Genomic DNA, 17,012 nt, shown 5'->3' on the forward strand with positions numbered 1-17,012 from the left:
TGAACTAGACACAGATCTTATCCTCAAAAAGGTCATATTTTCCTAGGTGAGGTAAGACTCCCGTATACCAACTATGATAAAAAAGAAAAAGGGCCATATTCATTCATTCTTCATTTATTCATTCCTTTAACAACTATGTATTTAACATCTACTGTGTGCCAAGTGCCAGATTTGGGGCAGCAAATATAACTCAGGCTACTAGTAGTCATGTTCTGGGGGAGTGAAAAATTTTACACTGATTGTCAACTGCGCAGGGGGTTGGCACCCCTAATCTGTGCATTGTGCAATGGTCCACTGTATTTTATCCGATCTACTTGTCATTTGTCTAGATCATATCTCATAACTTCCTCTCCATAGGTACATATATACATATATATAGTAATTACTCAGTCCTCAAAGTCCTGTCTGCCTCATTCCAGTTTCCTGTAAACATCATAAATGGACATTGTTACTAGTCATCCCTTTCCCATCTTGGATTAATATTGTTATTATCATCCTCAGACACAGAATAGATTATAGTTAAAAACCTATACTTTAGAGTCAGACACACAAAAGTTCACATCCCAATTCCACTGCTTATTAGATTTCTGACCTTGACAATATTGCTTAGGCTTTAAGAACCGTAGTTTTGGGGTGCCTGGGTAGCTCAGCCTGTTAAGCATCCAACTCTTGATCTGGGGTCAGATTACAATCTTATGATTCATGGTATTGAGCCCTGCATCAGGACTTCTGCTGACAGTGCAGAGACTGCTTGGGAGTCTCTCTTTATCTCTCTCAAAATAAATAAACTTAAAAAAAGAACCATAGTTTATTTATAAAATGGAAGCAATAATATCTAATGAGTTTTTGTGAGAATAAGAATGTTCTGAGATTTTACACACACACACACACACACACACACACACACACACACACACGCACGCACAGTATTTAGCACAATACCTGACATAAAGTAAATGATCACAATAGTCATTTAAAAGAGAAACAAAACAGCCCTCTCTTACCCATTGTCTCCCATGGATGTGGTATTGAAAATTTGCTCACTGATGCTGTTCTTTTGCATGTTCTTTATTAAAATATTCACAAACATCAAAATATAAAGCAAGATACACAACCTAAAAGTCAAACTATGCAAAATTCATCCAAAATAAATGGAAGTGAAAGTCTGAAAGGAAGTAACAAGAATAAATATTTGTAAGTCATGACTGCATACAAAGGCTTTCAAAGACATTAATCTATTTACTCTTTGGTAATAAGCCTGTAGCCTGAATATTATTCATCTTCCCCATTTTACAGAAACGAAAATATGACTCAGATAATTTGAGAGATTTTAGCTAAAATCATCCAGCTTGTTGAGTGGCGGGCGTGGAGCTCATGTTCAGGTCTTGTAATTCCAAGTCCCTGGGGGTGGTTACTGGTGCCCAAGAAATCCTTGCAAGGCTAGAGTAACTTCCAAGTGATTAACCATGTTGGTTGCATTATGAGCCTCCCTTCTACTTGTTGATTATGAGGATTATTAAAGAAAGTTACCTAAGCTTATTCATAAGGCATCAAGCATTCTTGCTTATGTGACAACTACTAAATGTACAAGGCTTCCTTTGGAATGGATTCCAGAGGAGCTAGAATGTAATAGCCTTGGTGGAAAGTAAGGTCTCTGCCTTGGGTGGGCTCCTTTGATCACTTATCTGGTGTTCCGCAAGGATGGTGACCATACCTTATTCCAGGTGCCAGTACAGAGCGTGGGACACAGGAGGTACCAGGTGGGGGTCTGAGGACCAGGTCCTTGGGCACTATGACTCATATCAGCATCACCAGTTTTTTAAGCTCTGCTTTTCCTGTGTGAATGGAGCAGACATCAGCTGTCTTGAGAAAACATGGCACATGTTCATTTTTCATTTTTGATTCTGAATCCAAGCCACCGACCTGGACAATGAGATGACAGAGCCTTCCAACCTCTACATCTCCCATCAGTTCTCCTCTCTTTCTGGTCCCTTTTCAGAGAAAGCTTCTTCTGTAGAAGCCTGAGCCAGGGCTATGGGCCCTGTTTGCCTCAATAGGGAAAATAATTTTAAAATCAGGATATTAAATCACCTTCTACTTTGAGTCTCTTGGATATCAGTCTGTTAGGCTTCAACCTTCCCCATGGAGGAGAATATCCCTGACTGGCAGGGCGGTGCGGTGGCATTAGCACCAGCTTGGAAAGGATCTGTACTAGGTCGAAATATCTGTGCTATTGCAGAACAGCAGCTGAATTTATTGACCAGTTGCCATACTGATCACTTTCCACACATCGCTCTGCTTAATCCTTGATGAAGTATTCTGATGATTATTCCTGTTTTCCAGATGGGGAAGTTGGAGGAGAAAGGTGAAGTGACTTATCTAAGGTCACAGAGAGTAAATGGCAGATCTGGGATGAAACAAAGCAGTTGGACTTCACAGTTCACACTCTTAACCACATGACCTTGGGCAAAGGAATGACCCTCTCAGCTCTGCCATTTCTTACCAGGAAAGTGAACAGAGGAACAATTACATCATTACATTGTTAGGAAAAGTCATTGGGATACTAGATGAAAAGTGCCTGACACTTAATAGGCTCTTAGAATGTATCTTTTGCTGGGGTGCCTGGGTGGCTCAGTCAGTTAAGCATCCAACTTCGGCTCAGGTCATGATATAATGCTCCGTGGGTTCGAGCCCCGTGTCCAGCCCTGTACTGACAGCTCCAAGCCTGGAGCCGGCTTCATATTCTGTATCTCCCTCTCTGACTGCCCCTCCCCCACTTTCTCTCCCTCTCAATCTCTCTCTCACTCCCTCTCAAAAATAAATATTTAAAAAAGCTAAAAATAATCTGTTTAGAATATGTCTGTTCTCTCCTTTCCCTCACATAACCTGATTGACGAGTATTACGTCTTGAGCAATCCTTTAGAAATATAAAGCTAAAAATTAATCCAAACCATGCCAGAGCCAATGACAATAAAGTCGATTTATTCAGACTTATTATTTTGTTTCATTAAAAGACCTGTCTCCAGTGTCCTTGTCAGACCCACAGAGCCAACCCAAACTGAAAACACACGGAGTGATTGCAAGCTCATTATTGAAACACAACAGACACTTCAAGAATCAGGAAGCTCCTTTTTTAAAGTGATTTGCTTCTTAGCCAAAGCAGACATGGTCAAATAATACAGCAGTGCAGCTGTGGCCTTCAGGGCGCACAGTGGGTCTTCATGCTCTGGAGCCAGTGGAAAGTGAGGGTGCACTTGCCAGCTGGCCCCGACACTCTCAGGACAAGATATGCGTGGCCTTGCCTTCCAAGTTGAGAGCAATTGCTGGCAGTACACTGTGAGCTTGTCAAGTTAAGGGAATTTTTTTTTTAAAGGCCCATCACTGTTTTTCTTTCTTTAAATGGTAGCCACTGAAAAGTTATGCAAACACCTCAGCTGTGGAATATTTAATCTGACACTTGGCGTGGCTCCCTTGTTGATCCAAGATGTGAAGTATGTAGTATATGCCTTGGAGTTGTTTCATTGCTTACTCAAAAAAGATGAGCCATTTACTCATCTGAATTAGTCTTTTCTTCACTTTTAATGGGGTCCCTACCTGGATCCATCCTTGGTTCTCCAATAGTAAGGTGACAAGTAGGGACCACAAGGCCATAAGATGAATAGCTCATTTAAGCAGGTGGGTGGTTTTAATACTTTTTACCTCCCCCCCTTTTTTGGCCCTGCTGAAAGCTGTAGGAATCCCTGTGGTTGTGGTTCTCTGAAGGTTTGGCAGCCTCCATGGCTCTGGTGTCTCATTGCCAGAACTTTCCTCTCATTTTACTTGTCATTGGGCTTTTAGTAAGAGGAGAAGGAGCATCTTGCTGGGGTCTTCCCCCCATTCACATTGGACATGTGTCCTGGCTACATGTGCTCCTTCTCTCCATTGGGGAAGTTTGCTCACCCTTCTTCTTCTGAAACTGTCTCACCGAGAGATTTGTTTACCTGAAAGGGGAATCTCCTGCGGTTCTCTCTCTTTTTCTAAACGTTTATTTATTTATGTATTTATTTATGTATTTATTTATGTATTTATTTATTTATTTTTGAATAAGGAGAGACTGAATGGGGGAGGGGCAGAAAGAGACGGAGACGCAGAATCCGAAGCAGGCTCCAGGCTCTGAGCTGTCAGCACAGAGCCCGACATGGGGTTCAAACTTAACAAGCCTTGAGACCATGACCTGAGCCAAAGTCGGGCACTTAACCGACTGAGCCACCCAGGGGCCCCTATTGTGGGTTCTCTTTGAATACCAGTCATATGATTTCTGATCCCCAGCAGGTAAGGAGTACATTGCCACCCCTCAGAAAACACATTGGTTGCAAGAAAAAAAAAAAAGAAAGAACTGAGTTAGTGGGCAGTTCACATTTCTTACCAAGGGCAGGGAAAAATGTGTTCCTGGCCAACATTCCAAAGGGAAGGAGAACTTTCCAAATGTTCCAAAGCTGAAGAGTTCTAACAGTTGCTTAGTGGAAACAAACACAATTCCAAAAGTCCCATCCTTCCTGCCGCTGGGTCAGTAAGGCTGAAAAGCACTAGAAATCATAGGAAAATGCAGACATTTCTTCATTCCTCTCCACATCAGTGCTCATTTGTTACAACACCGATATAAACATCAGGTTGCTGTCACTCAGCCCAGGTGATGGCATAATTCTGCTTCAGAGAAATACTGAAACAGCGCTCATCCTTTAAAAAATGATGAGTGCTAGATCTCAAGTACTGGACTCACAACTAAATAGTATATAGCGATGAGACTGAACTATTTACTCTGTGAAAAAATATAGATTAATCTCCCCCAAAATAATACTGAATAAAGGAAACTGAAGATAAAAATAAAAGCTATATCATTCTATTTATATAAAAGTATGAGGGGCTCCTGTGTGGTTCAGTCAGTTAAGTGTCTGACTTCGGCTCAGGTCATGATCTCACAGTTCATGAGTTCAAGCCCCACATCGTGCTCACTGATGTCAGCCCGGAGCCTGCTTTGGATCCTCTGTCCCTCTCTCTCTGCCCCTCCCAGGCCTCTCTCTCTTTTTCTTTCTCAAAAGTAAGTAAACCTTTAAAAAAATAAAAGCTATATGAATTTATTTACATAAAAGTATGAGGGGTTCCTGGGTGGCTCAGTCAGTTGGGCGTCTGACTCTTGATTTCATGTCAGGTCATGCATGATCTTGTCGGATTCTCTCCCATTCTCTCCACCCCTCCCTCGCTCACACCTATGTTCTCTCTCTCACACACACACAATAAATACATAAACATTAAAAAAATAAGAGTATGAAATACGACAAAAGAAATTTGTGCTGCTAGAAGTCAAATAGTGGTTAATCAATGGTGGGAGTCAGGGGAGGGATGTGAGTCCCGGGTGGATGCGTTAGTGGGAACTTCTGTGGGTGTGGATAATATTTTGTTTCTTGACCCGCATGCATTTCATAAAGTGTGCTTCATTAGTCATTTGATGACAATTGACCAAATTTTACACTTATGATATGCATAATTAAAATGCTTTTTAAACGTTGAAGTAAAATTAAGGACAGCAGTCCTTGAAGATGTGGAAGATTCAATGCATAGATGCTATGGAAGGGATGCCTCGTTTAGAAGGGGGCTAGAAATACTGAACAATGTTGGGGCCTTCACTAAAAAAAAATTTAAATAAGTATTTATGTTAAAATTGTAATAGTAATACTAAATATATAATACACTCCACTGCTTCAAAGTCAGCAGAAGTAAGAAAAAAATAAGATTAAAGAAAATTTCATCAAGTTAATAGAAGATAGGCAAGATGTGAAATAGGAGATAAAATGCACAGTGAACAGAAACATTAAAAAGGGATAAAAGTCGCTCCAAATATATCATTCTTTACAGTAAAATATGAATGAATTAAATTCGCCGTTTTAAAATTTTTTTTTTTCAACGTTAATTTATTTTTGGGACAGAGAGAGACAGAGCATGAACGGGGGAGGGGCAGAGAGAGAGGGAGACACAGAATCGGAAACAGGCTCCAGGCTCCGAGCCATCAGCCCAGAGCCTGACGCGGGGCTCGAACTCACGGACCGCGAGATCGTGACCTGGCTGAAGTCGGACACTTAACCGACTGCGCCACCCAGGCGCCCCTGAATTCGCTGTTTAAAAGACACAGATTATAAAATGAGATTAAAAGATCCCCAGTCCAGATCTTGTTCCAAAATACCATTCTCTAATAAAAGCAACCTTGGCTACTTGGAGATGTGCTTGATTTCGAGTTAGTGGGACATTTAAAAAAAATACCTATAAGTTCATGATGGTAAACAAAAATAATTGAATGAATAAATAAGGATGAGGAAAGAATTACTCTTCCTTACAGAAAATTCCAGTTAATAAATGTAGAAGGAACAAGGAAAAGAGAAAATACCATAGAACACCATAATAATTGCTGTAGGCAAGATCCACAAATAATTGCTAAAATTAGTGGGTAAAAGTTTAAGAGAAACAGGATATTGCATAACTTCAAAGTATCATCCGTTCCCAAAATACAGTGAAGGAACCTGGCAGATAAATACCTTAATCAGATGTTTCCAGTTAACATCCTCAATAGTAAGACATATCAATATCATTTGAACCCTGATATGATGCATTGAGAAGGGCAAATCTTTCTGGTATTCCTCCCAAGAAGCATAATAAAGTTAATCCAATCCTGAGAAAATGTCAGACAAACCCAAATGGAGGGACATTTGACCAGATGCCTGACTAGTAGTCTGCAAAAGTATTAAGTTCATAAAAGATAAGGAGCAAACCAAGAAACTATCACAAACTTGAAGAAACATGACACCGAAGTGTCATGATCAGGATCCTGAATTGGATACTAGAACAGACCTAGTTAGAGAAAAAACAAAAACAAAAACAAAAAAACAAAAACAAAAACAAACCCTGGTAAAATCTAAATGATATCTAACAGCATTGCACACAATATTAATTTTTTATTTTTCTAAAGTTTTTATGGTCATATAAAATGTCAACATTAGGAGGAGATGAATAAAGGGTCTATGGGTATTCCGTACTCTCTCTGTAACTATTCTCTAAGTCTAAAATCATCTCAAAATATTTTTTTTTAAATCAGACTTAAGTTGTAGAGATTTCAGGAGCTTTTGAATTTCTCCGTTATAATTGAAATGCAAGAAAATACATCTGACAGATTATTTCATTTTCTTTAACCAGAGGGAAACAAATTTAAGATACCATAGGTTGTGGCCAGCTGGGAGAAATGGGAGAGACTGAAGCATGCAGTGATGTTGTACCATGAGATAAGGATACACATCATTACAGTGTTCTGGGGGAGTTAATGTCCTGAGGGATCTATTCAAAATAGATTTCTTTTTTAAATATTCATGGTTTTTGATCTCTGAAAATCCACTTCTAAGAGTATGTTTTAAGAAAATAATTGGACAAGAGTACAAATATCATCTACCAGGGTGTTTCTTTTTTCAATGGTATTTACAACTAAGGCAATGTTGGCTTTTATTTCTTTTTTTTTTTTTTTTAACGTTTATTTATTTTTGAGACAGAGAGAGACAGAGCATGAACGGGGGAGGGGCAGAGAGAGAGGGAGACACAGAATCAGAAACAGGCTCCAGGCTCTGAGCCATCAGCCCAGAGCCCGACGCGGGGCTTGAACTCACGGACCGCGAGATCGTGACCTGGCTGAAGTCGGACGCTTAACCGACTGCGCCACCCAGGCGCCCCTTTTATTTCTTGTTCCTTTCAATTCTGGATGTGATTCTGGAGTTAGGATACCAAATTGCCCTTCTTAAGATGAAGACCTGACAGAGCTCCACCTATCAGAAGATAACTCATACATAGTGTATCCCCTATTTTTGTGCATGTGGGTTAGTATTAGTTGTTTACTCTCAAAATATTAATTGTTGACATTAATGAGCAACAGATGGGAGAGACGTAGGAGTAGCCTGAGCCAGTGGTCCTCCAACTTGAGCGTATGTCAGAATCACTTGGAGGTCTTGTTAAAGCACAGATTGCTGAGACACATGCCCAGAGTTTCAGGTTTAGAGGATCCAAGAATTTATTCCCAAGTGTTACTGATGTTGATAGCCCAAGGACCACATTTTGTGAACTACTGCTCTCGGGGAAGCCTCCTGAGTCATTTTCTTTCTTCATGGAGTAATTGACCAGAGAGAAATCAGAAAGAGACTGAAGGGAAAAAGCCATTTCTGCTCTGACATGCTGCCTTTCTTTTACTTTCAGAGGGACATTTAGAGCATCCATTCAACATATGTGCTCTGAACCCTCACTGTAACAACTTCCTCTTGCTATATAAGAACAAAGAGTAAAAAAGAAAATAAACAAAACCACTTGGGCCTGACCCAAGTTCTCCTTGCAGCTCATCTAATGGGATCTAGTTACCAAAGTCCCAGTATCTTTCCAAAAAACACACAAGCACACTTAACTCTCTCTACTACGTTGACACGAAAGTCATCCTTCTAGGCAGGACTCTGCCCTTCACTTTAGTGAAGACGCTAAAATCTTCAATATCTTGGGCTACACTTTTCCCTCAGTCTCTCTACATATGGGCTTCTTATCAAAAGGAAAAGAGAAACAATAATAATGGACTTCTAACATAACCACTTTGAGAAAAGATACAAAGAAAGAAGCATTTGGCACTTAGGCCAAAATGTGACAAGGTCATGGTCTGATCACCTCCGTCCTTAGGGAAGATTGGGAATTGAGTCTTTCTGGTTGATCCGTTGCCAGAGAACACATCAGCAGTTTGAGCTGATGACTACACTTCATGGTCTAACTTCGCATTTCATTAAATTACAAAATGTAATTCAATATAACTGAGGTAATGAGGCTTAATGTGTTGGCTTGCTACACACTAAAAGTCTCAAATCACCGTCAACCATAATTCAGCTACTTGGGTGTCTCACCTACCATCCTGGCCAGGTCCCATCTAACTTAGGAACCTTTTTGTTCTCCTTTATATACCACAATACTGATTTTATTTCTTTAAATGCATCGTAAGTTTCCAACACTATATTTGCTCTAACAATTTTTAATCAGAACAATCACCACCAGTTCTTCCATATTCAGTTTTTTTCCTTTTACCTTTATCAAATAGCTTGGTAGTTAAGAACATAGTCTCAGAACCTTATCACCTGGGTTCAAATTCCGGCCTTGCCATTTTTAGCAGTGTGACTATGGGGAAGTCACTTACATTGTGGGTGAGGCTTATTTTCCTCAACTGTGAAGTTTTCTCAGATAAATTAATTAATATAGGCCAGATACTTAGAACTGTATCTGGAATTTGGCTTATACTTAAGAAATGTTAGCCCTTATTAAATATTAATTCCTTTGATGTTTTGGTAGCAATTTCTGGGACAATCCTATTTAGGGACCTGTTCCCCTAAATTAATACAACCTCATTTCCTAAATAAGTGGATACCTGTAGCCCTTAAATAAAAGCTGACTGACACAAGATGATTATAACATGGAAGCTTAAATTTAGCTTCCAACATTATTTTTGTTGGAGTGTAAAAATGGAAAATCTTTTAGTATTAAGTATTGAATAATTCATGGGTGACTTATGTGTCAGGAGCAGTCTGTGGATAGCCGACCTGAAAGGTACCAGTATAGTTGGGCCTGCTGAGACTTGCCTGCCTGAGGAGTTGCTGGCACTGTCCTGGGCTGACTCAATAGGGCCTTATTTCCTTGGGGCCCTGTAGACTCACAAAAGATTCCCACCCACCACTTCTGCAAGATCAGCAGCCTTATGTGTGGCCAGAGAGGTCAAGACGGGTAAAGACCTGGCCGTGTAGAAAAAAGAACTCTGGGGACCAAAAACTGGTGTTTCATTAAACTGAGGTATCAGTATGGATTCATGCAGATAAATATTAAATATTTGGTTGCCAGCCACTGTGATAGATTTTAAGTTTGATGACAGGCAGTGAGTGATGAACAGTTTTCAACAATGCATGAGAGCAAGTCCCTAACTAAAAAGAAGGTTTATGCATTTTTCTAACTCTTTTGGCATATAATATTATATAACACTGTGTAAGTTTAAGGTGTACAGCTTGTTAATTTTATATACTTATATATTGGAAAATGATCAGCAAAATAGTGTTAGCTAACACCCCCATCATGTCACATAATTACCATTTCTTTTTTGAGGTGAGAACATTCATCTACTCTCTTAGCAACTTTCATGTGTATTATACACTCTTATTACAATACAGTCTTATTAATTAACTATAAATCATCATGGTGCACATTAGTTCCCCAGAACTAATTCTAAAAAGAACTTTTAATTTAGAAAAGAAGATAAAAGATTTCTGTAATTATTTTTCATTCTTTATTTTCATATGCAGCATCTTTTATTTTCTTTCAGCAAATTCATGGCCTGCCAATGAACAAAATTTTATAATATATACTATGTTACTATACTATTTATGTAAAACTTCTACTTTTATAGGATGTCTTCATTCCTTTGCTAAGGAAAAGCACTATCACAGTTGTATTTTAATTACATTTTTTGATTACTAGTGAGAGTGAATATTTTATTGTCCCTTTGTAATTCTTCTTTTGTGGATTTCTTATTTAAGGTTTTTGCTCTTTTATGTATATAGTCATGTCTCTTTTGAAGTTAAGTAACTCCATTATGTGTTACATGTTATGAGTATGTCCTTTTTTGTGTGTCCTTCATTGATAGTAGCATTGTTATTTCATATATAAAAATATATTTTTATGTTGATAATCTATTATTTTTCCTTTTGTGACTCTGCCTTTGATGTGAAGCTTATAAAAACTTTTATCATTCATCAGTATTTACTAATATATGAAAACAGTTATATGTTATTTTCTTCGTACTTTAAGGGCGCTATTGTTTTACAACACTTTTAACCTACATTAAGCATATTTTGAGGTATGATATGATGGAGAGAAAATGATTAGCTTTTCAATTAGTCAATCAACCTGATACCCTTTATTGAATAATATAACATTACATGTTAATGTTCTCAAAGGTAATTTTTTCTAGAAAATTACATATTTTATTATTTATTTTCCTTACACATTTTTGTAATTCTGTTCCTTTGTTTTTTGGCTCCATATTGATGGTAAATTTGTAATGCTTACTTTATAGAAAAAAAAGAACAATAATTCAGTCTTTACTCATAGCATGGCTGATCACAAATTTTTTACAATTTGTTATTTATTAAAAATTTTTTTAAACAATTTTTTTTAGTTCACAGTGAATTATGATAGTGCCACATAAATTTTTAGGTTTATAGTCACATTTTGTAAAACATTTATTAAGTTACTATTACTGTAAGATTTCATTATATTTCAAGCTTTCTGATGCTGTTAAAAATCCTAAATATTATGAACGGATGATACTTATCACCCAGTTTATTAAGTCTGTATTAGTTTTGAAGGGATCAGATTTTTAAGTAGCACTTTTCTTATTCTAAAAGTAACATGAGGTCATGTCAGAATGACTTAAAAATACAGTAAAATGTCGAGAAAATTATAATTATTATGAATTATATAAACTAGAAGTAAGTATTTTAACTTTTTAAATGGGAATGATCTGATAGCTATATTTGAATTACATAGAATGGTAGGAAACTGAATTGAAATCTACAAAACTGTTAAACTTCAGCCCAAATTCTTTAAAACTAGATAGAACAAAGCGCAAGCTGTTGCAGTCTAAAAATTCTCCCAAATTGAAAAGATAAAAATCATTAAGATATTGGGGTTATTGTATTTTTTCACCTGCATGCCTCTTACACGAGAATAAGTTTAAATTTTCCAGAAGATAAAATAAGCCAGAAAGTGTTTGGAAAGAAAGGAATCCACTCAGCTTCACAAAATCTCCCTTGCAATGTGGAGGTCCATTTATTGACCCCAAGTTAAGAAAGTCTCCTCATCACATTCTGATAGTTTTGTGGTGCAGAACAAGGATTGTGGCATCACATGATGTTGCTTTCTCATCTCATTTCTGCCTCTGTGTATTTTTTTTTTTTTGGTTGTGTATATTTAAAAAAAAATACCTCAAATGGGAATTTGGGGGCATTTTCATTTCTCTCTATGGCTCAAACAGTTTTATTTACTGTAGTCTGCTGGGGACAAGGACCATTATCTGTTTTTTTCCAATTAATACATCTTTTCTGGGCACTTACTTTCTGCCTAGAACTATGACAGGCACTCTTCTGGGTGAGTGATCCCTGGAGACTGTTGGCAGCAGGCAAAGTAAAGATCTCCACCCTTTGTGCCTGTTCCCATAGGCCCATCCCCATGCTGTTTTTCCATACCTTCTTCTTCCTTATCTTTCAGTATTGCTCCTTCCATGTCCCTGAACAACCAGTGAAACCATTCACTGGTGCCCAAGAATCCACATCTGTTTTTTCCTCAACTTTTTCTCTTCCTACACAGAGTCAATGGCTAGATGCATTGCCCCAAACTCCACCCATTAGCAGGATTTTTCTTCACTGCCCTTTTTCTGGACCATTGTTGAGTAAGACTGTAGTACACTAAGAGTCCATTTGCAGTGGGTCCCTACATTCCAGACTGACTTCTCTGTGAATCATTTGTCTGTTTTTCCCTGCTTCATCTGGTCTGAAGGACTCCCATGCAGGTGCAGATGTGGGCTGAGGGAGAGAAGGCTATGAAATACTGTTTGATGACATGGTAATTTTGGCTACTTGGTTGTATAGCCTACTCGTGTCTCTGGTCTTGCGCGTTTCTGATCCTGGATGCACCACATCCAACTTTAGATGGGTGCTATAGTGACTTTATGACCAGTGGCTTTGTGGACAGAACCCAGCTGTAACGGACAGCTGTGGCTTCATGGTCACTCATAGCCCAGGTCAGAAGCGACTAGGCCTAGTAAGAACTGTACTTTGAATGGTATGTATATGGTTCTAGACTTCAGATGGCATGACCTTGCTCCAGAACTATAGCATTGTACACTTGTGATTTTTCTGAAAGGGATGGCTGTAAGTGCCACGGAACATATCCTTTTGTCACAGATGCCTGAATACCCTCATGTCTGTGGATTTTATTTTACAGCATTAATTATGCCACGGCTTGTATTTGCTGATTTGGGTTCCACCTAAAGCTCTCAGCCTTGTGTCACTCAGTAAATGAATTAGAGCAGTATTCCCAGGTGTGAAATATGCTGCCTCTAGAACCCATGCTTCTTTACTTAGTGGGAAGAGGGGAAAGGGGCAATAATCTGTCCTTTGCTCTAGAGGAATATCTAAGCATGCTCTGGACTAGAAGAAAATCTCACTGGATTCTTAAAAACCCCACTGATGTGGAGGGAACGCAGATCTTCATAGACTTTATCTCTTACACTCAGGAGCAAAAGTGTTTTACAATGGCCATCAAATCCAATGCCATTGTGATATTCTGTGGAATGTCCAGATATTTATGGTCCCTTCATGCCACATTATGATAGAGTTTGGAGACTCGATAGAACCTTGGGGCAAGACCTTAAATATTGTCCTTATTGTCTGAAAGGGAATTGCTTCTGATCCTTCTTCTTGATAGGGATGAAAAAGAATGCATCTGCCTGACTGTGTTCCTGAGGTCAAATGTTGATCTATTGGAGTCAAAATACCAAATCTATCTATTGGAGTCAAAATACCAACTGGGGCTAATGCTTGGTTGAGTTAGTGGAAGTCTAGCTTTATCTGCTAGGATCCTCCGGCTTTTTGTAGTGGCCAGACTGGTGAATTAAATGGATATAAGAAAGTGACCACCACACTAGGTGTGTAGGGGTAACACCAACTGCTGACATTCTATTCATGATACAAAACTCTTTTTGATTTACTCTCTTGAGTAGAGGAAGGACCAGGCAGTTTCCTAAATTTCTACTTTGCCTTCCCCGTTATAATAACTACTTCACCATAGGCTAAGGAATCAATATAGGGTTTCTGCTAACTCCTACATTTTCTGAATGGAGAAATGACCACTAACTGGATCTTTTGTGAACCAGACATAGGACAGGACTCCACTTGCTATCTGGCACTCAGACATCACAACTCTAACAGAGGACATGATGATGCTTTAAGTCATTGGCTCTCAATGTTAACATAGAACCTTTGCCCAGGACTCCCCAAAACATTTGATTATTCATTCCCCTTTCCCCAATGTATGGTTACCCAAAGGGAGAGAATATTTTTTCCCTTCTGATTGGAAGACTCAATCTTGTATTCTTGCCCTGTGGTGCTGCAGTTCCTTTCTTACTAGAACATGGTTTCTCTTTCTGTCAATGAGCTTGAATCTAAGATATAGGCTCAACTTTAGAAATTGATCTTTGTGAAGCAGACTGATGGGGGCTGAGAATTCAGCCTTCTCTTGAGCCCTGTTGCTCTTATCATTAAGTTCTGGGCCTGGTTCTCAGATTCTTCTGGATACAGCTAGAGAGGAGTCTCTTTCTGGGCTGCTACTAAGACCTTCGAACGTTTACATTTAATCTTGTGTTGGGGATTAGTCTTCCTGAGGATTTTGTTGTCTCTGTCCAGTACATCAGTAGGACAGAGCAGCCATCCAATTTCATAATATTCCTGATTACTATTTTTCCATTACTTCTCCAACTGTCCTCAGATATTGCACCAATAAGTACATTCTCTTTGTCTCATGTCCCATTGCACCCTTCCACCGGTGTAATTAACACTTGTACCAATACAGCATCCTAGCGGCTATTAGTACTCTACCTACCGCTAGTGATGGGGTTCTTGTTGCCTCGCTGGCTGGCAGATAATCTAGTTCAAAAATTTCAATTTAGAGTCAGCCTCCTAGTACTACTGTTGATATGAATTCTTTTTTGTCTTTTTTGTCAATTCTCCAGAAAATAGACTCTGAGATAGAGATTTACATGAAGGAAGTTTACAGAGGAAATGAGAGAAGCAGGGCTGTAGAAAGGAGAAGTTGACCATAACGTGGTTGCATTAGAGGGCTAAGCTGGCCTCACTGGCATCTTTGGCACTCTGATGGTGCTTCAGAGATTTCCCAAATCAAGGTGAGGAGGCTCCGGAACCAGTTATTGGATGTCGACTACCTTTAGGGAGGGTGTGTTAACTTGGGTGAGGCAGCTTCCTTTGTCCACAAATACCAACCTGATACCCAGCTGTGAGCCATCAGTAGCCAGCAATTGTGGCAGCTGAAGAAATGAATTCCTTGGTCCTGAAAGGGGCATCTGAGTGGTATATGACAGTATTCACCATATCCAGGTATAAAGATCCCAATGAATGCTATGGCAACTTTACTCCTCTGTTGAATTTTAAGACTGGAAAACTTACTGAAAACAATCAGGCAAAGACAAATAACCTGAAATTTAATGACACAGGAAAACATCCTGCTGGGGCAATGTAAGCAAAATCTTTGTTCAGAGATAGATCAGATTTCTTCTGGTTTATGTAAGAATTAACCTGGACTTTTGAAAAAAGGAAGTATGTTTTTGAAACATTAAATAAACTATCTACAGTCTGTGAGGGCTAAGGCTACCAGGGATGGCTAGAGCTTTTTTTGGGTAAGTGTACACCCCTCCAGTTTTTCTCCAGGCAGAAGTTCCAATTGTATTTGCCAAAGATAACATGAAGTTTCTATAAAGGATGAAGTCTTCATTTTCCTTCACTCTTGCTTTCCCTTCTCCCCCCTCCATAAGCATTTATTTCTGTGTGAGTCTGTTAAGATGCTGTCAGTTTCCCTAGCACATTATAATCCACAAAAGATTGGGTTGTGGTTTCTTTTTTCCTATGGTGGACACAAAAAATTAAGAGCACATCAAGAAACTATACGGAAACAGATGGTTAGGGAATTGGAGAATTTAGATTCTTGTAACATTGCAACACTTTACAAAGTCTGGGGAACATGATATGCCAACCATAGGGAGAGGTCCCTATCAAGTATTCAGCAACAAACCTGTGTGTCCACCAAAATGTTAGTTGGATATTTCTTTGGCTACGGTCTGGAAGATTTGAGGGAAGAATCAGAATTGTGTGATCTCCATGGCTTTAATAAGAAAAGCCTCTGAGACACTAATTGAATGCAGAAATAATTAAAATCCTACAGACACACACATTGTGCTAATAAGAAAATACCTAGATGTAGAACTTGAGAGAGTCATTTACACATGCACACACACACATGCACACACTCACAAATAGACACATACATACTCATACATTCCAGGTGTGACAGAAGGATTGAAAGATCAGCCAATGACACTCTAAAAACTCTAAACTGTGTTTGAAGTTAGAAAATGAAAATAATTACCATTCTTTTCATAAGGAAATGTCCTCAGTCTCTGACACCGTAGATCTCAGTATCAAAGTAACTTGGCCTTCATTATGTAAAGGATATTAGAATACTCATCTAAGACAGTAAGTCAGGGATTGTAAACTGTCGTTTTTAAATTAAGTCTTAGTTTTAAATTAAGTCTGATATATTTTTTTTTGGTCTCTAGCATCTATTTTATTAATTTCTGAAAAAATCAGAAGCCCTACCAACACCAGGCTTATCTATGTGGCACATGGACTCATCATTTCCTTTCAACCCTCTCCTGTGTGTTCTTGCCATTCCATTTAGGGACTTGAATGTGCAACACTAGGGAAAAAAACATCACATCACAGGGGCTACTAAGGCAGTTTATAGTAAATGGAAGTTCTAAGAGGTTAAGGACAAGTTATGCTGTTGCTTATGTAACCCTAAAGATATGACCAAGAAAAATAAGCTGAATGAAAATCTTGTTGTACAAGGTCTCTTATATAAAGCAACTACTGTGACCAATCACCCATACAAATTAGATGATATATTCAGCCAAAGAAAGACAATGCCTTTGGGGCGCCAGGGTGGCTCAGTCTGTTAAGCATCTGACTTTGGCAGAGGTCATGATCCCACGCTTCATGGGTTCAAGCCCCACGTCGGGCTCTGTGCTGACAGCTCAGAGCCTGGAGCCTGCTTCAGATTCTGTGTCTCCTTCTCTGTCTGCC

This window comes from Felis catus, chromosome A1 (assembly GCF_018350175.1).
Source record: "Felis catus isolate Fca126 chromosome A1, F.catus_Fca126_mat1.0, whole genome shotgun sequence".
Taxonomy (NCBI): Eukaryota; Metazoa; Chordata; class Mammalia; order Carnivora; family Felidae; genus Felis; species Felis catus.